At 43.3% G+C, this 20,192-nt stretch overlaps 1 protein-coding gene and 1 long non-coding RNA gene across 2 annotated transcripts in view; one reads left to right on the top strand and one right to left on the bottom strand.

Moving 5' to 3' along the window:
• The window catches only part of LOC116313500 (insulin-like growth factor 1 receptor), a 70,821-nt gene that overhangs the window by 33,262 nt on the left and 17,367 nt on the right, over positions 1-20,192 (bottom strand). The window lies entirely within an intron of this gene.
• On the top strand, positions 1,035-6,509 carry LOC120441258. Its single transcript, XR_005613931.1, has 3 exons — positions 1,035-1,198; positions 5,185-5,249; positions 6,231-6,509. It is a non-coding gene; the product is annotated as an uncharacterized LOC120441258 (long non-coding RNA).

The following is a 20,192-nucleotide window of genomic DNA, read 5'->3' as shown; positions in this document are numbered from 1 at the left end:
TCAGCTCCGTTTTAATCAGCCCCAGGGTTTCCCCGAGCAGATCACTTTACACAAGTTTTCTGTCATCCTTAAAAGATCGCTCTGCTCCTCTGACACACATGTGGTAACCTGCGTAAAGAGGACACTGCACCAACTGCAAGCACAGGATGAGCCGATTCTATATTTACCCGAGAACTGCTGTATCCCTGCTGTCCCCAGATGCAGTAATTCATTAGTTATTTCATAAATGTCTTGTTAACTCTTATTGGTCTGAATGCTGCTAAACCGAACATCATAAACTGTAATAAATGGAAGTCCTGAGGCTATATTTTTTCTCTTCAACAGAAGCACTGCATCAGCTCTGAAATTACTTGAGAGAAAAAAAAAATCATATGCCTCATAACACATGACTGTAGTATTTAACTCCACCGAGGAACATGCAGATGATAACACAACGAGCCCTTTCTCCTACTTTAATTGTGTGTTAAATATTAATCATCAATAATGCAACATATTCTTATTCTACGTAACATCAACTGGTGTTAAAATGCTGCCCACGCCCTGATTAAGACCATAACAAGACACCATGGGAGAGTAGAAATCGCACCTGCTAGATCAGTGATTTCCGCCGGAATGCACTTATTCAAACATGAATGTGTGCACAGATACACACACACACACGCACGCATACTTTTGAACAGCTGGTGCTGGGCTGGCTGGCTACATACAGCCAGGGGACAGATAGCTGGCTGAGAGAGGGAATGGGAGCACGTTGCTCAATCAATGAGCCATCAATCACACACTTACACACACACACACGCGCACGAACACAAATGCACACACACAGCAAGAAGGAGCAAAGACACGAAACAGGAGACCATATCCTTTAACTACCACTCAAAAGAAAGCCATCAAAGTGCTGGCTCTGGCTCCGGGCCTTTTTCCATGGCCAAATTTCCAGTCACTGCTTTGTCTTGTGGTGGTTTCATTAGAGCTACTACTAGACTCCTCTGTGTGTGTGTGTGTGTGTGTGTGTGTGTGTGTGTGTGTGTGTGTGTGTGTGTGTGTGTGTGTGTGTGTGTGTGTGTGTGTTGCACCACAGCAGTTATCTGCTATCTAACTAGCTCACTGCTGCGGGGTTTCTTTTCTGCACTCTGCTGAGCTCCCAGACAGCAAGAGGTTGTGAAAAGGCTGGCAAGGAGGCGGCAGCAATCATATAGTAAGTAGCACCTTTCTGTTGTCTGTTTGGTTCCTGTAAGGAAAGATGGCGAGTGAGGAAGTAAACAAAGCACGTCAGAGAAGGGACTCAGCAAGTGATTACTGTTATTTATAGCTATTCTTTTCCTGCTTTGGCAACATCTGTACAAGGGGTACGTAATAACTTATACCACAAAGTGCAGTTAGTTACTCTGAATAGTTGGATTATTTCAGTTGAAACATAGGTTTTTATTTGAAAATGAACAACCTAAACACACACACACATTCTCGTTTTGATATCTTAGTGAGGACATCTAATTGACATAATGCTTTCCCTAGCCGCTTACCCTAACCCTAACCATCAAAAATGAATGCCTAACCCTAACCCTCAGCCTAACCTAATTGCAACTCTGACGCTAAAACCAAGCTTTGAGTCTCAAAAATGCCTTCAAACCCATGAGGACAGGCACTTTTGTCCTCACAAGTGACTGTTGGTCCTGACAAGTATAGTAATTTTTGATTTTTGGAACCCAAACAGATGTCTAAACAGGTAAACACACACGCCTATAATTTTACCAACAGGAATAATAATAAAGTTTTCAATGATAAATGCGGATATTCATCCCTGTTCTTAAATCAATACTAACATCAATTCCTGAACACCCATGAAATCAGGTGGGCCTTTGTCCATTAATTGGTAATTGTTTATGTAAATGTACACACTGGGAATACATCCACAAACAAAAAAATTATGCGCATCTAAATCAGTCTTCAAACGATTTTAATAACAGTCCAAACATGATTCATTTGGGATAATTCCAAAACATTAGTTCTTATATTTGAAAAGCTGGAACAGGTAATCATTAGCGGCGTTACTTTATCGGTGACTCAAATGGTTAACGGATTATCTCAGTTAAAGAGAAGCAGGAAAAGGCGAGCGGCATCGCCATCAGCAGCAGGATCAGCGGTGTTAATGTACACAGCGAGGAGTAAACAACACCAGAGGACGTCCTCGTGTCCCTGAGCCGCAGTGACAGCATGTCCTCCTGTCTGCACTGTCACTCTGTGTCAGCTCTCATTACCTACAGCACTGCACGAGCAGCACTGAGTGACTGACTGGCTAATGGCACCTGCTACCTACTGCTTTATGGATGACAGCAGGGGGCTGGGAATCGCCATGACAACACAGAGATTGCACTATGCCTGACCTCGATCACAGAATAATCTGTTCGTTTAAACATTATTACTCATTTATACAACACAAGAAACCGATTTCAGTTTATGTCTTATGTGTTAAGTATCTATAACTTACACAGAAGACACAGCAACCACTCAACTGCTGCCTACGTCGGACTAAGTTAGGCCCAGTTCACATGGTGGAGGTTCAGCTTCGCCTTGCCATCTAAACCTAAGTTGTGTTTATTCGCCTGCAGCCATATTTCTGTGACAGCAGATATAAGAGAATCACAAACGAGAGAATAAGCTCCGTCACTTGAAACAAGACTCCCCTTGGATCATCATTTTTCCTCTGATGGATAACAGGAGGCACAATAGATGCCTCTAACTCACCTCTAAAGGATCACTGTGCCGTCATTGTACAAGGGGTACAAGGGTCAATTTCCTCAGCAAAGAAGAAGAAAAGATGCACTCTCTGTGATCCCCAAACTCTGATTTGTTTTCTTGGATAACATTTTGTTTGAAGATTTTCAAGACTTTCTGCAAATGACATCTTGAAGACAATAACTAAACGTAATTAACTAAAGAAAAGAAAATTACTAAAAACTGATTCAGCATGCTTGTATACCGTCTCTTCCACCAGACTAAAACTATTTCAGCTGGAAAAAGAAAAAAAAAGTGCTTATATGTACTGGAAGATTTAAATTAAATAACAATGCAAATAGTAAAGTTGTGTGGTGAGCCACTGGGAATCCACTTAAAAACTAAATCCAACAAGAAAAAAAAACACTGGGTTAGTTTCACTGTGAGACAACAGGAGAGCGCAGAAATGATGTTTACATGCTTCCATAGCGCAGGGTTAAACAAGTGCAAAATCAAGATGTCTCTCCTAACTGTAGCTGGCAAAGTTTACAAAATGTTGAGGTGTGCCTGTTACTCCTCGATCTGATAACTGATCCGCAGTGGCTGCTAAGCGAGCAGCTTCAGACGGAAGCACGACCCAAATTGGGCCTTTGTTCCAGACTGCACGGTGTCTCAGCAGAGGCATGAACAAAACACAACACAAACGCACACGAAGCCTGAACAGTCACTAACGCGCACACACACATAACTAACTCTACCACAAGCGCCTCTGAGCCGCGTCTCACCCACCCACACACATATACTAAACACAACCTAACCCGCCTCCCCTCTCACTCTCTCTTGCTCCTTTTATTCCTCTCGGTCTCCCGCTCCCTCCCCCCTAACCCTCATTCATAAAATGGCTGCTTCACAACTTCAATTCCTGGCATGGAATTTATGGATAAGGGGTCAGGGGCAGCAACAGGCCAGGAGGGACTTGTTAGTTCTATTTTTCCCCTCCCTCCCATCTTTTTCTCCCCCTCCTTTTCCGGATAAAAAAAAACCCAAAAACCTACACCAATGCGATTTGTCCACCTAATTCTCCTCCACACATATGCCAGCCTTCCTCTTCTCTACCCCAACCCTCCCCTTTCCTCTTACCCACTCCCCTCCAAAACAAACCTGATACCCTTGTAGCCTAGGAGGGAAACTAAAGCTATGCATCTGGCAGAGGAAGGCAGGCACGAAGTGGAGAAGGGGCAGGAGCAAGTGCTGGTGGCTCCTCCTAAGAGGCCAGCAAGAGGGGAACGGGGACAATCTCAGGTTCCATCCCTGGAACACAACCTCCATGTTTCTGCAGTTTTACCACATCACACAGATGCACATGCAAACTCCCAGGGCATGGTTTAAAAACAACAGAACATTGATTGCTATAGCATTTGCTCCTTAAACTCCAATCTATGTTAAAGGAGCAACAAAATGGGGCAGCTTGAATGGCCGAGAAACTCATCCCAACCTGCCAACACATACCTGTGTTGGTATGAGACAAAGGTGTGTGTGTCAAGGTAAATTTGGGCCTATTGCATCCGTTTTCCTCATGACACCACGCTGCGATATCTGCTTCTGAAAGTGCACAAATTAAAACTCACTCAATAACAGCACACAAACCCCGAGGTGCATCCTGGAACCCCCAGCAGAAGACGGTACGAGCAAGGAAGGGTCGAGGCCACGAGATGAACGGTCCCACCTCTTGCTGGAATGAGCATTAATTTGATAGGGGTTGGGCTGAGCCAGGACTGTGGTAAGACACGCACATGTGCCACACAGAAAGAAGCATGTGTTAAGTCATTGGAATGTACACACATATGGGAGACACAATGAGGAGGGTCATTCTTAGGATGCAATTTGAAAAAAACAAAAAACAAAACAAAGAATCAGGCATATGCTTGTCGTTGCTGCACGTCTGCCGTTTCTGCATCTCACATCAAAATGAGGACACCGGACGTAAATGCATAGACCTGCTGTAAAATGACACTGTGCCGTGGTTACATAATCTTTGCACTAGTAATGTAGCTGTTACTGTGCCCTGTATCTCATAAAAGCAGCAAATTTAGTTGCTCTGCTATAACCAGAATACAGTGTTCCCCCTCCTAAGCCCACACGTTTCAGCCCACCCATCCTCTTCTTGCCTATCAGTCCTGGCCTTATTCCATTCAAACTTTTCACAGATGGGAACAGAATTGTGTTGATGTGCATTCCATATTCAGTGTACATGCATCAGTCATACCACAGACCAGGGGGTCACAGGGTCAGAGGTGGACATGACAGACCTGGGCTCTTTATACATGCAAGGATACGTGAATATAAGTTCCCATATCTGAGCTGGCAGTGCAAAACAGGGCAGCAGTAATCAAATGAACTAACATCCAGGCTGTGTTGCATGGCATGTGGTTACGGTTGCCTGGCTATTTATATGTGTCCCTCCTTCAGAGAAGGAAGCCACTCCTATTGGATCCAGATGTGAGCGGAAGGACAGACAACAGCTCGACTGAAAGGTAAGAGCCTTGAGATTCTACTGCTGCTAAACTACTGTGCTATCATCTAGGAAACAGCGGCATTACTCCTCTATGGCAAGGACAAAAACATTACTACACATGTACTACCACATAGACTACATTTGTCTTTGAAGTGTATCATAAATGATTAGTTGCCACGGCAGAAAGTGGACAGAGGTGAATTTTAAAAATGTGTCTAAATAAGTGAACATTAACACATTTAAGCGTTTCTGAGAGGTGAATGTCACCGCTCACCTGAGGCTTCAAGGGTTAAATTACGCTCTCACCCAGCCAACTACCATAACTTAACACTGCTCTCCTCCTCACTCTGTTTAGCCACAGTACTTGAATGTCAGCAAGTGTCTGTGAAGCAGGACTAAATGTGTTGTGACCGCTGGTGATGAATTGCTGGTAGGCAGCACCCCAGTGGGCCATGAGCCAATTGATCTACTAGTAGATCCCATGACACATGATCAATTCTTAGGCCGGTCTCCTAAGAGCTAAGGCCTACAGGCATTTTCACATGCCCTCCAGACTGGGTCAGGAGAATCAGGACAATACTTTGTTAGAACTTGTCCTTTGTTACATGTAGGAGGCAATCTGCTGCACATGCATTCTCACTATTACACAGGACATGTATAGAGTACAAATACTATGCTTGGTTTGGGTGAAGGTGCTGCCCGGGTTCAGGGTGCACACATAATGCCCACTGAACAAGTTCTCTATTCTCCAGACAGTTACCTCCGCTATTCTACATGGGTCCACACAGACTCTGTACTAGAATGCTGTCAGTTTAGAGACTCTTTAATTGTATTCTCAGAACATCTCCACCAGACAGTTTAAAGGAAAGTTGAGCTGAGAGAAGAGAGGATATGATGTCCTGGATATGTTTTGTACAGAATGAGCTGAAATGATAGAATAACTTGTCCATCTGTTCAGTGTACAGTTTCATTCTTTTCTTGTTCTTCTGTCTTCTTACAGCCACCGGACATGATGTGGCAGACAATAGAGGCCGTGGACAGCTGTTAATCTAGTAACATCTGGCTCCGTCAACCCACATTTTTCTCTCCCATAGTGAATGGATACGGACTATTCTCAGAAATGACATGGTGATCCCTTGATCCACTCTTGCATCAGATATGTCTGGCATGAGATAGCTGAAGCTAGCACAGACGTGTGCACACACACACACACACACAAGCATCATTTGCGGTTATGGGGCATGGGACATGAGGTCTGAACAGGAGCCATTGTAGACTGCACTACCAGGCAGCCACACTGGGGCCCATTCGCCCCTCTGATATGGCTTGAGTCTGAACACCTACGTCAGCCCACAAGCAGCCCGCGTGACGTCAAGCACATGTGTGCTTTGACCAGAAGCCTGCACGAGTTGGTTTCACACAGAGAACGAAAAGGAGGATGGAAAGGGAAGAGAGCACAATTCTGATGTCTCAACTATTTGTAGCCCCCTAAAACAGAAACTGAGATCAGCTTTGATTAGAACACGCAAAATAAAACAGCGGTATTAGTATTTCACAGCGAGCATCACTGTCAGTCTAATGGTATAATTATACGTCTGCTCTCAAATAACTCTGAGGCATTCTTGGTGCCCACAGTAGGCCAATGTTCAAATAAAATAGCACTCTCTGGTTGACCAGCAGCTGCTGGCTTATATATAAAGAGAAGTGATACAGATGCCAAAGGAGACAGCAATAAAAGTAAATCATTTCACCAGTCAAGGGTACATCATGTCAGATCGAATGGGCAGGTTTCTTGGAATAAAAAAAACAAAAAAACAGACCTTTGTGCGTAAGTCAATATTCCCCTTTGTTCTTTGTGCTTCTTGTGTAATACAATGTTGTATTCTGTTTTCTGCGTCAGTGCAGGGTAACAGAATACAACAGTCGTGTCTGGTGTTGTATTACATTAGCTAATAAATGACATCCTGATGCTGAGTTAACTTTGTTGTCTGTTTGGCTGGATAAAATGTGCCAGAAGGAATGTCTCAAAGGCAAGAAAACAAAAAAAAGAAAGAAGTAGGTTTGGCCATGAAATTAAATCTTGATCTTTCTGTATCACTGACACAGTCACAAAAACACCAACTCCAGAGCACATTACACTGATCCCTGTGTCGCCCCTGCACCCTCCTGGTACCCATTCTGCTGGCTCCAACCGCCAAGGCCACCCGCCACGAGGGAAGCAGCAGAACAGTCCGGCATTCCACAAGCCTACGTGCTGCACTACACAACCACATAACTGCGTACATGGGGGGGGTCTACCCTCACAGTGCACCCCATCACCCTCAATCACGACACACAGACGTAAAAACACTCTGGCACGGGGTACAGCATGCACGCATGCATCGATGATGCTTTCTTAATGATTTTTGCCACTGTCTGGTCAAAAGAGGACATATCGTCACTGGTCCACAATATTCACCCATCAATACATTACAAAACAGTTTTGAACTTGAAGCCGTTGACCAATGAGGAGTAAAGACTAATGTGCTTAAGTCAGAGACCAGACTCCCCACTGCTCTCGTAAGCCTGTTTGACCAGCTGTCTGTCTTCCTAAAGACAGACTGGAGAGCACTTTGCGTACACACACCCACCCACTTGAGGGAGGGAGCACCAAAGGCACTCCAACTTCCAGACATCCGTCCCATCTGCTCGACCAACCGCCAAAATCAAATCACAACAACAGCAGAGGACCTGCGCTTGGCTTCCCTCTTTTAACCTCAAAGAATGAACCCTTTGAGGTGATGTGTGACAACCTTGAGCATAACCCTAACCCTAATTCTAACTGTGGGCAATCCTATTTCTCTTTTTATTAAATTGTTCTTCCAATTAGTGGCAATCAGGGAACAAAAGAAATAACGTTTCTAACTGAGAGAAAGTCAGAAGTTAGGATTACCACCTAAGACATCTTAGAACTCAGAAGGTTAAAACATGCAAATTTCTGTTCATAACACATCGAATGTACAAGTTTACAAGTGCTAAAAAGGCTCTGAGTCAACTATTAAATCTAATGTGTATGCTCACTCAGTGGTCACTTCATTAGATGCACCTGCTCAAGTGTTCAGTAACGTAAACATCTAATCAACCAGTCATGTAGCAGCAAACAACTGGATTTAGGCATGTAAATATGATCAAGTTCAAACCAAGCATCAGAATGGAATAGAAAGGTGATTTTAGTGACTTTGAGCATGGCATGGTTTTAATGGCTTGAGTATTTCAGAAACTGCTGATGTGCTGAAATATTCTCACACAACAGTCTCTAAGGTTTACAGAGAATGGTCCAAAAAAGAGAAAATATCCAGCGAAAAAGGCAACGTTGATATCAGAGATCAGAGAGAAAGGCCATCCCGCTTCATGTGGTGGGCAACAGTAACTACTAATCAGTTTTTACAATCACGGTGCAGAAGAGCACCTTGAAGCAGATGGGCTACAGCAGCAGAAGAGCACAATGAGTGCCACTCCTGTCAGCTAAGACAGGCTCACAAAAACTGGACAACCGAAGACTTAAAAAAAATCTTTGCCGGGTCTCACAAGTCTCAGTTTTTGTCAATATTAACCAGAATCTCAGAGGACATTTAGAGCACCTTGATTAGTCTATACCCTGGAGGCGAAAGGGGATCCAACCTGGCAACAGTAACGTGTAACTAATGAAGTGGCCAGTAAACATATAGTTCAACTTTAATAGAGAATTTGCAATATTAATCTTTATTATTTATATACACTTTTGTCTATCTCGATTGTAAAACATTGTGTTATCCCTGGTACTCAGCCCACACATACTCTCAACACTGTATATGCCTTCTCTAAATCTGAAGCCATGATTCCATTTCATTGAACTTGTAGTGTACATCACTACTCGAGAGCACGTTAGGTGTGAAGGCAGGAGCTATAAGTGAAGAGAGGTTGTGAGTGCTGCTTGCAAAGAGTGTGTTTCAGCCTCAGGACTGCATTTTCCACAACACTCCTGCAATTCAGAGTTGCCGAAGAACATGCTCAACTCATTAGAGCAGAGTTCGTTAGACCTTTCTCATCAATGTACCTGCACTCTGCTCTCCATCCTCCCACGTTTACTCTGTTATTAACCAGACAGCGCTGTGAGATAAATGACTACATTAATCGTCTTTGATAGCTCAGGGATTTTCCTTGTTCGCGGGCGGGAACAGTATACGGTACACGGTGATGGTCAGGGCCATTTTGTAAAACTGCGTACGTGTCTCTCCCTGTGTGCAAATGTGTGCAGGGACTGAAAGCAGCGGAGTTTGGATCACTGCTTGATGGATAATTTGTCCCTGTGTGTTCAGTGTCTCTGCTGTAAATGAAACACATAATGGGACATAGCAGCAGGCTCTTAACCCCACTTTGTCCGATGGCTGTGTTTGCTCTTTGCGCTCTCCCTCTCTCGTCAGAGGTGAGCCTCGAGTTCTCAGATTGCTGCAGCTGTCAGGGAAGACCCGAAGGACTCTGGCTGTTTCCTCAGTTCACAGAGGAGTTACTGCTCTCTGGCTTTTTCACTTGCAGAACCATATTTTCCTTTGTCCTCTGTATCCTCTTCCTTCCTTGGGGGTATGCTGTGAAGTTGTAAACCTGAGCCACAGGTGTCCAGCAGTGATACGCGTTTTGCCCCCTCCTCAAACACATCTGGGAGATCTTATAGTTCTGTCACCCAAAGCATCGGTTTTGCATACAGTTTATAAGAGCAATGCAGGCAGAGCTTGTTGTGCAGTAATGTTGTATTATTATGGCACCTTTCTCCAGAGGGTACCTCTAATCCAGTTACAGATTTAAACAAGGGAAATGGTTCCAAGGCATCCATCCCACTTATCCTTGGATCACAGGGAGAACAGAAAAGCTTGTTGCCAATCCTGCAGGGACTTCAAAGGGTTCAACCGTCCAAACATTTGTAGAAATTTGTGGAATTCAACATACTTGATTGCACCTGAACTGCAATAATACCTAAATTCCAGCTCGTTAATTAAATCCTGTGATGAAACCGACCAAACACTGAAACCTGGTTTGTGGGAGGCATGTGGAGGCAGAGGACCACCTCTGTTAATTCTTATTTTTTTAACAAAACAGCATGAAAAGTGCAAAACACAGATTTTTACTGTAATCAATTATTAACAATAGCAATTATTAACAGTTGTAACAAGAACACTGACAACTGTTTTAAATACATGCATGAATCCGTTTCCTAGATTTAAAAGGATAGCTGGCTACAGATTAGCTTCTGATATTTTTTAATAGCATTAAGGCAACAGCTTTTAAATTTAATACTTTCAGTTCATATTCTGTAGTGGCAATGTGATGCAAAATGTCCAACTTTGCCCTATGTCATAATAAAATAGTAAAAGTAACAATGTTAATTATTTGAAGTTGGGTTTAATTGGTCTATATTAACAGGTAAAAAAAGAAATACATAAACAAACACAATGAAAATCCCATAAAATCCTAGGCGGAGGTATGAGAAAAACAACATGATCTTCTTCCTGATGTTCAGGAAGAACACAATCCATTATGGCTGGATAATTGCCACACATAGAAACCATCAGTAGTTCATACAGCTCTAAGCCGAGCCAACACACACAATGTTTGATGTGCACAATTGTAACGGCTCGAAACATATGACCGCCTGACATCACGAGTCAATGAGAGAAAAGAACCTTTTCCTTTAGGGGAGAAGTGGGCCCAACAAACGAGCGCATCCATACCGACTGCGCGGAGCCCACGTGCCCATCAAAAATGGCATTTTCCAGTGCAGCTCACGAAAAAAAATTAATAGATGTGTCATCACCCCATAATCGCCATTAAGAGGAATAAGAAGTGGGATTTTCTAAAAATAAACTCATTTGTTGGGGTCTTAGAGGCTAAACACTGCATTCTAGAGAAGCTGAGCTGAGTGCAAGTGACGTGCCAGCGGATCACTTACCGTCATGCATTCTTAATTTAAGCTGTATCCCTCTTGAGGGGGCCTTAGGTAACCTTACAAATGCATGAGGAATATGGGTTAAAGTGTAAACACGTCTCCAAATAAGGATTACTGGATTATAGGAAAAAGCTTTTTTTTTTTTTTTATTCTTTTTTTTACTTTTGATGACTGTTAGTTTGGTGTATGAAGCCTCTGAATACACTAATATCTACAAACAAAACTTAACCTGACAACCCCAAAGAGGTCGCCCATATTTTCCATGTGACTGACAGCAGCTTATATGAAGCTGTCGTTAACCTTATCAACTTCCTTTTACAAATTCTATATAATGTTGGAATGCAATGACGCACAAATAGCACAGGTGCATTCATTATTAGTGAGCTTGTGTCATGTGTGGTACCTCCTGCTTGCATACATGAAGGCAGCTCCTTCGCTTAAACCACACAGAGCATTTCCCTGAGTGCAAACGCATTTGAAACAGACCATTTTCTTCTGCGTGCTAGATGTGAGAAAGGACAGCTGTGGAAAATATCCCGACCCGATCTTCTGAAATTGTCCAAAGTTCCTGTGTGAAAACGGCCAGTACAGTACAGTACTGTCAGCAAAGACGCTAGTCTTATATAATCCCTGCCCAAACCAAGGCACTTTTTCTTTTTTAATGTGGGGTAAACAGGCCAACAGTACCCAGAGTGCAGAGAGGTGGTCTTCCAGGTTAGGCGCTGTTGGGGTGAAAATCAGCAGGAGGATGAGGAAATAACAAGTGTAGCAGGAGAACAGTTGGTGATGGAGGGTCAACAACCTTCAACTATTGGTCAGAGTTTATCAGACAAAGTAAGAAATGAGGAAACAAAAGGTATTCTTTCAGATCTCCCTGTGAGAATCAGACCCCCCCCCCCCCACCCCCAACATGCAGTGTCCTACAAAACACCCAGAGCGAGCACTGTCTGTGTTTAGAACATTTCTTCACCAAGCCATATATCTGGGATTTAGTTTCATCAGCCACATATCACCCAGGGAATAACGCCAACACTGTGACAATTAGACGATAAGTTGCAGTAAGCCTGAGTCAATACCAGTTGGCTCATTTAACAGAATCTGCCCATTGTCTGCCCTCTGTGACATCTCCCATTCCTCGCCACCATTGTATCTTCTCTCCTTATCTCTCTCATAGACAGAGGAATCTTCAGTATGCGACAAGAATGCCAACAGGGAAGCCAGCCACAAGACTGAACTTACGTAACCCTGGAACCGAGGGTAAAATGTTACAGAACAGACAAAATACAAATATGGCAAAAGCTCAAGGGAAATCTAGAATGTCATGAGGGAGAAATCCATGTTGATTTTACATTCAGTTCAAAAAGTGTCAAGAGATGCCTCGGCGGTCACAGACAGGGCATCAGAAAGCACTAGTGAACAATCAAGGATACATTTTCTAAGCGGAAATAAATTAGCCCAGTGAAATCAAAGAACAGCGTTTTCTTTTCAGTAGCTTCCTCATGTTTCTGTTTAGTCCATTTAAGACATTTTCTTCTGGGAGTTTAATGGAGCAAAACACATTAGAAAACAAAGTTAGAAGATTTGTGGTCATTCGATTGTAGCGACAGGCAAAAATCCAGAAAGGGACGAGAGAAGAGAAGGTAACAGAGAGAAAAGGCTACCGAGATGAGCAATGAACACCTCGGTATCCAATAACAAGGGGGCCATGCACCCATTATCTCCAAGACATCAATTCAGAAAGGATATCGGGAGTGACAACCGGATTAAACTCAGATTAAACAAAACACATTGCAGCCAATAAATGAGAACAGAAATCTAATTATTCTCACAATGTAATTTCAATTCCACCGACAATTAGCGGCAAGTCTGTAATAGCCTACACTGCCTAATAGTGCTTGTGATTTAACTTAAATAGAGTCCAAACTAAACTAACAGAACATTAATGGCTATTTGTAAAGAGGCCATTGGAGCACAAAAGGCTAATTCATTCCTGCTGAAGAGAGCAGTTTAGTTAGAACAATGACACTGGGCAATGAGGGTATGAGGCCACACTTGAACTGGCTTATGATCTTCACAGTTAATCAAAGCCAAGGGGGCATGGGGAGGTAGAGAGAGAGAGGAGAAAGTGAATAGTAGAGAAGTCCAATAGTTAATCCTAGCCACAGTCTTTACTCTCTGAAGATGCCCATGACAGACCTAAGATGGGGAAGGATGCCAAGCAATTAACTGTAAAACTCACTGCTTCAACAGTCACGGTCTGGAAACGTTTTAATAAGCTGGAAACAGTTTCCAAAATGGTTTACGGTTCCGATGCCGACCAGAGACAAAGGCCTGCATTGTAAAGCCAGAGCGTGTATTTTTTCTGATCAAATTTACTGCCAAGAAGCTGGGAACAGGCGACATACTCAAGAGCAGTCGCTGTTGTTTCTTTAGGCCTAACCTCCCCCTACCCCACACTCGCCTACTCCACCTCCTAAAACACTCACACACACACACACACACACACACACACAAACACAGCCTTTTCCACCACAAAGGCAGACATGCGAGACCTCCTCCATTGAGCTATGTCAGAAAAAATGCCACGCTGCAGACCATCCCCACAGTGGCCCGTGGCCAATATCTTGAATCAATCTTCAGCATGATAGCCCTAATTTGGGCCATTCAAAGGGTAAGTATTTACATGAGAAAGTCAAAGTTGGTAAAAACCACGAGAGATTCCTGGTATGGGTGTGTCTGTCAGTGACAGAAAAAAAAATGAAAGCAGGGTAGGAGAAATAATGTCGCAGACAAACACACTTCACAATGCTTCTGTATGTCGCCCTGACACCACAGCCGTTTTCCACAATTCATCCAAACATAGCACACACACACACAATACATATACAAACAAATAAATTCTCCAGGCAGCATTTTACCGCACTGAGGTTGCTTATTACAGTTTATAGTTACATTTTCATTTCTTCACTGCCAAATATTTCAGCAGCCTAAGCTGATGGTGATTACTTAATGAGAAGCCTAACCGTTTGGCTTGGTCAGAGATCGGAGTTCTTAAGGTATTTCTGGGACCCGAGGAATAGAACACGTGACTTGGTCTCGTACAGATGTCAGTCTGGATGTGATCTGACTGGTGGGTGGACATGCATGAACATCCACCTCACTTGCTTCTTCTCAATTCTTTTCCACTCTTGACTTTTTTCTCCTCCCCTCCTCTTCCTCAAGTAGCCGGCCTCTCTGGCAGGACACGACCCGCCCAGCTCATACTCCATAAATCAAGAGCGACATCTCCGTTGTTGCACTTAAAAAGAGGCGACGGCACAGGCTCTCTTCGCTGTGCCCCGAGAGGCCGCTTCCTCCCACCGCACCGGAGCCAAGAGCTTAAACACAAGCTTGTGTGCAGCATTTTCTGACACCCGCAGGCACTAAGCGACGCGCCAAATGCAGATGTGTCTGTCTCCATGGCGGCACCGAAGAGCTCACTGGGCAGAGCACGTACTTACATGCTAGGAAATAACAACCCCCTCTGATATTTACATACACTCCAATGCAAAACAACACTGGGCTAGTGTCTGCTGCCATGTGGCATGAATGGAAATACACACTTACTCAATTGTAATATACAATGTTAAAATTTGTTGGGAGCAGACACAGATTGAGTTTTAGGGATTAACTGTGATTTTTCTTTTTTGTGCATCTACGCACAATTAAGAAAAAATAACAAACATATAAAGATAGCTAAAAAAAACCCACACATTTGAATTTAAAAAAAAAAGTTAAATCCCAATTCCAAGAGCTTAAATTAATCCTGCAGTGGAGGCAGTGACTAGAAAAGGTCACATTCTCAGGGGGTATCGCTGCCGGTCTTAAATATTATGTTTACTTAGGCAAACACGCCTGTACCTCAGCCACTTTGGGCTTTCACTTAATTAAAACTCAGTGGACAGAAAGGTGTAAAAACAAACCATTCCTTCATTTGAGATTCTACATGACAGCTTCTCAGCAGGCTGAGGTGTGCAGGACCTCTGCAGAGATACAGAATACTAATAATACCACAGAGTAGGCCAGGGTCCAGCATATCTGACTCTACATCTACGTGCCAGTAAAGCCACTGGTGCCAACACAGTGGCTCACAATGTGAGCCATTCACAGAGTCTGTGTACCCACTGTCCTTACACACAAAGAGGAGTCCTGCTTCATCACACGTATCCGACAGCCACATAGTTTCAAAGACAATCCATAATGCTCTCATTGACCTCATCATTCTCATCAGCGCACACCTAAGCAAAAAAAATTATAAAAAGTAAATTCCTCTCCCACCTCACTCTCATGTTCCAAGCAGGAATAGTGCACTTTTATTCCTCTTGGTCATTACATTTTTTTGCTTTTATCCGGGATGTGGAAAATAGTAGGAGACCTAAATTGACCGATCTGTGAAAAGTAAAAAGCGGAGGCGGCAAAGTGGGATGCAATGTAAGATGCCGGGGTCTGTCTGATTCCACGGCACTGGCATGCTATGTAAAGATACACTGCAAGAACAGCAAACACCCTGGATTGATGTTCAATTTAAATAAGAAGAAAAATGATGAAGGAGAACAGGTACTTGTAGTACAGGTAGTTGTTATTCAAAACATTCAAAACATAACCAGTTAGCACACATAAATACATAGCCATCTTTATACAAAAACTCCACAAAGAGAAGCATCAAATGGGCATTTAAAGGTCAGCTTGAGTAAACCGTGCAGAATGCTATAAATTAAAAATGAAACGACAAAATTGAGGACAGAAATAGACATTCAGCAGGTTTTTGTTCAACTGTAACTTGAAACGGGTCAGCGTTGACCGAGTGACTGAAAGGCTAAAAATAAAACCTAATTAGTAAAATGTTGTAAAATAATTTATCTGAAAAGGAAAAATAGAAGACAAAGCAACATTCATTAGCCTTGTGTTGATTTTGTCTTGTGCAAAATCCCAAAGTTGTCTAGAGATGGAAAAGTTCTTTATTGCATCATTTAGTGCCTGCGGGTGTCACAAGTATATTTATTATGTTTTAAAAAATGAGTTACGTGAGCCATGAGTTCAGCACCTTGTGATGCACCTCGGGCAAGCCAAGACACTCACCAACCACAGAGCAAAATTTTACTGTGGGTGTTGTTCTCTCTTACAGCCTGAACGCGCCGTCACTGGATGGCCTTTCCCTAGCAGTCACCATCCTGGATCTTTACTGTACTTCATGAAACTGTTTAACGGCAACACTTTGAATTCAAACACTACTTTTCCAGGAAAGACCTGCACTTAACCTGCTCTGCCCCTGTGTCACTTTTTCTGTGGAAATGTTTTGCACTTTATATAACTTTTTTACGACTCATCTACTCTTGTCTGAAAATACCTGTGATCGACCAAAGTGTTTTGTCACAGGCTAGATTTTCTAAAGCCTGAAAACAGAGAGAAGATGAGATACAGGGGTCTAGTTCCTTCTCAAAATCAAAAAACAATATCCTGAAAAGCTATTCCGTTTTTTCTTTCTTCCCGTGATGCTAAAAACATGTTGCCTAACCCAGCTCTAATGGCTATGATGTAAACACAATGAACCACTAATCTGAAAAAAAAGAAGCCATGAACCAGAAGAAAGGGGAGAGAAACCTTTACATGCGTAGATTTGAGCCTGAGGAAACTGTTCCTTAGTGCAGATGAATGACTCACATATGCACAGCAAAAACATGCACGTCACACCGCTAATTAAACAAAAGCTATTTTTGTCTGAGCACGCTATAAGCACGTACATATATACAGTGCATACAGTAGGTACAGTACATGCCGAGAGGCAGCGTCACACATCCTTTCTCATGCGTCTTTGGGCCCTGGTTTATTTTCCAGATGACACACATCTGGAGGTGGTGGTTTTGACATTTACTTTAAACACGAAGCCGAGTATTTTGAGTTAATCTTCGTCCTTTAAAAAGCTGCTGTTGACTGAAGGACATGCTGTTATGAAGAAAACCGCTCTTTGGGGGGGGGGGGTTTGGAGCTCCCAAACAGGGGGAAAAAAAATGTTAATGGACGGATTTCAAAACAAGCTCGAATTCAGCGGTTATGATATTCCTAAACAGGAAGTCCGTTTGCAGTATTGAAAAAGAGACAAAGGGGAAAAAAACACACTCTGAAATCTTTACTGTAAATAAAACATACAGTGGAAACAACGGCCATTGAAGGCCCTGCCTTCTTAGAACAATCAGGAACAAAACAGCAGGAACAAAAAGATTTCCTAGTTTTGTTGACCCTAACCAAAGAAAAAATAAATAAAAGTTCCACTGATGTAACGCTCGCATATATGAAAAGGAATGTGGCCTTTTGCTTTATGCGAGGCTATTTTTACGTACAGAAAGAACAACAATCTAACGTGTTTGAATTGGACTATGGCTCTTTTTTTTTTCCTGTCTTTCCTTCCCAGCACCACACTAAGGCTTCATTCCTACCCACTAAAATATATACTGGTCAAAAAAAGTGAAGGGAACACATAAATTACACATCAGCTCTTGACAAATGAAATATTGAAGGTGAAAATCTTTACTGACAAACAGTACATTGTGTCTTTTGCTGCAAATAAAGTGACAATATAAACAGTATATGGAATCCAAAATCTTGATTATAAATCACACCAAGAGTAAAAGTTAAAAATTGCCCAAGTGTTCCCTTAATTTGGAGAGTTTTTTTTTTTTTCCAAGGAAACCAAAGTTTGAGGGGTTTGTCTGAAGACGAGCATCAGTGTCATTACCTCACACACAGGCAGACCAAGGGAGACACAAAGGAAAGGGCTGGAAGTTAATACCATATATTATGCAGGGAGGTAGGTGGAATGCAACAACAAGCTTCTTACAAGCAAGTACATGCCTGGACTGGAGAAGTGCTAACAACAGTACATATAGGACAGAGCGACTTCTCAGAAGGGTTGAGAAACAGACCACAACTCAGTAAATACACCTGTAGGGTTTTTTTTTCCCAACTGGGGTGAAACGATGGACGTTGACTTACTCATCCAAAGAAAGCAGATCATACATAAAAGCAGAGGTGCAACAGATCAAAAGCTTAAGCTGGGATGACAGAGGAGCGCCTACGCTGAGTAAACGACTGTGAGTAATAAAATATGAATGACAATGGGTGATGTTTACATGGAGACTGTATGTTTATCGGCCACAGGGAGGAGCCTGATTCACACTCAAGCGCAAACAAGGCCTGCAAAGCCTTTCTGTAATTGACGCACTAATGGGGGTGGGGGGGTGGGGGCAGGGTTGAACTGAAGTCCCGACTGGGACTTCAAAGGCGCTCTGGACGCTTATCAACCACTGTGATCTCGTCAAACAGAAGAGGATGGAACAGATGAAAGGAGAGCTAATGCACCTCCTCTTTTACCCCCAACAGGCTGCACTTTCTGCTCGATCAGCAGACCTCATGAGCCAGGCTGTTATAAGAAGGATGCGCAAGCGCGCTCGGACCAAAACACGCATACACAGCGGGTCGGTTGGCGTACTTGCTGCTGAATTAGCAAAGCCATCACTCGCCATTTTCTTAACTTTTAAGCCAATAAACATAAGAAATTGGTAAGTGCTATGGATGAAATCATGACAGCTACTGAGCTCGAGTGTGCTGTCAGATGACACCTCTGTGAAAAGACAGTATGTAGACAAAAAACATTTAAGCGCACCTTGTGCCTAACTTCAGCCCTGCTCTGTGGTTCACCTTATACCCCACCTATCCCTACAGATTCACAATAATCTTTAATGTCCTGCAAATCCAAAGCCAATTTAGTGAGGATGAATGAGGAGAGTGGCATCTCCCAGGTGACGCGGCCTTTCCCTTCCTTTAAGCAGCGAGTAGAGATAGAGCTGCAGTGCAGAGCTCTAGAGACCTCTATATTTATCTGACACAGTAACAAGCCGCTGTCTGACTGCTGCATAGTGCAATACAGCTGCAGAGCTTTCTTTCCTCCAACAACCCCCCGCCACACACACACACACACACACACACACACACACACACACACACACACACACACACACACACACACACACACACACACACACACACACCATCCCCCGCTCTCTACATCCCCTTCTCGGACATTGCTCTGCTGTGGTCAGTAACTGGGAGGAAACCAGCGCTGATCTAGCGACATGTCATCTCTTTGAAAGCTTTTATGAATGAAACTGCATTTGCATCCACGCCTGCCGGAGGAGGAAATACAGCGAATCCTGATCGGAACTTCACACGCTGCTGGATTTCAGAAGGAACCATAATTCAAAGTTGAGAGCCATAATTCATCTTGGGGGCCACCCTGATGCTAACAAAGCACCAACTGGTGATTACTGCTTTGGAGTGGCCCATTGAGGCGAATGGCCAAGGAGCTGCTGGTCTGCCAAGAGAACCATGCCAAGAGGGCTGGAGAAGGCAGAGGAGCCCCAGCCACCTGTGCCTATTAGGCTGCGTGTTGACAACTGCACTGGACTCTGGGGATCTCACCCAAACAAGACGAAGAGAGGAAGGGGAGGCACCAGACACGGTCAAGGTCATTCTAAGCCACTGACAGAAAGCAGGCTAATGACATTAGACAAGTTAAGACTCCTTCATCGATTGCTGACACTGAACATTAGACGGGGAAGATTTTTAGAGAGCCAACCTTATCCAAAGTTTAGTTCAAACTTCTGTAATCTAAATCCTCATGCTGGTAAATAGGGAACTTGAAATAAGGCCTGAAAGGGAAGTGTGTGGCTGTCAGAGGCATTTCATCTAGCTGTGTAATTCATGAGGTTTCCTTTGTAATTTTATTATGTCCTTTCATCTCCTCATTGTGCACATGCTCCGAAAAAGAACAGACGGCAAAACACCGCTGGCACGCCGAGGCCTGCTCGATATCTCCTTTAGAGATAGCGTACGCACAAAAGAGACACGTACAAACACAACCATAGGATCCGTGATTCATCGTTAGTTAAGCAGCTGCAGGATACAAAA

This window comes from Oreochromis aureus, linkage group 7, assembly GCF_013358895.1.
Source record: "Oreochromis aureus strain Israel breed Guangdong linkage group 7, ZZ_aureus, whole genome shotgun sequence".
NCBI classification, from domain to species: Eukaryota; Metazoa; Chordata; class Actinopteri; order Cichliformes; family Cichlidae; genus Oreochromis; species Oreochromis aureus.
The sequence above is the reverse complement of the archived record's forward strand: the minus strand, read 5'-3'. Positions and strand labels throughout refer to the sequence as shown.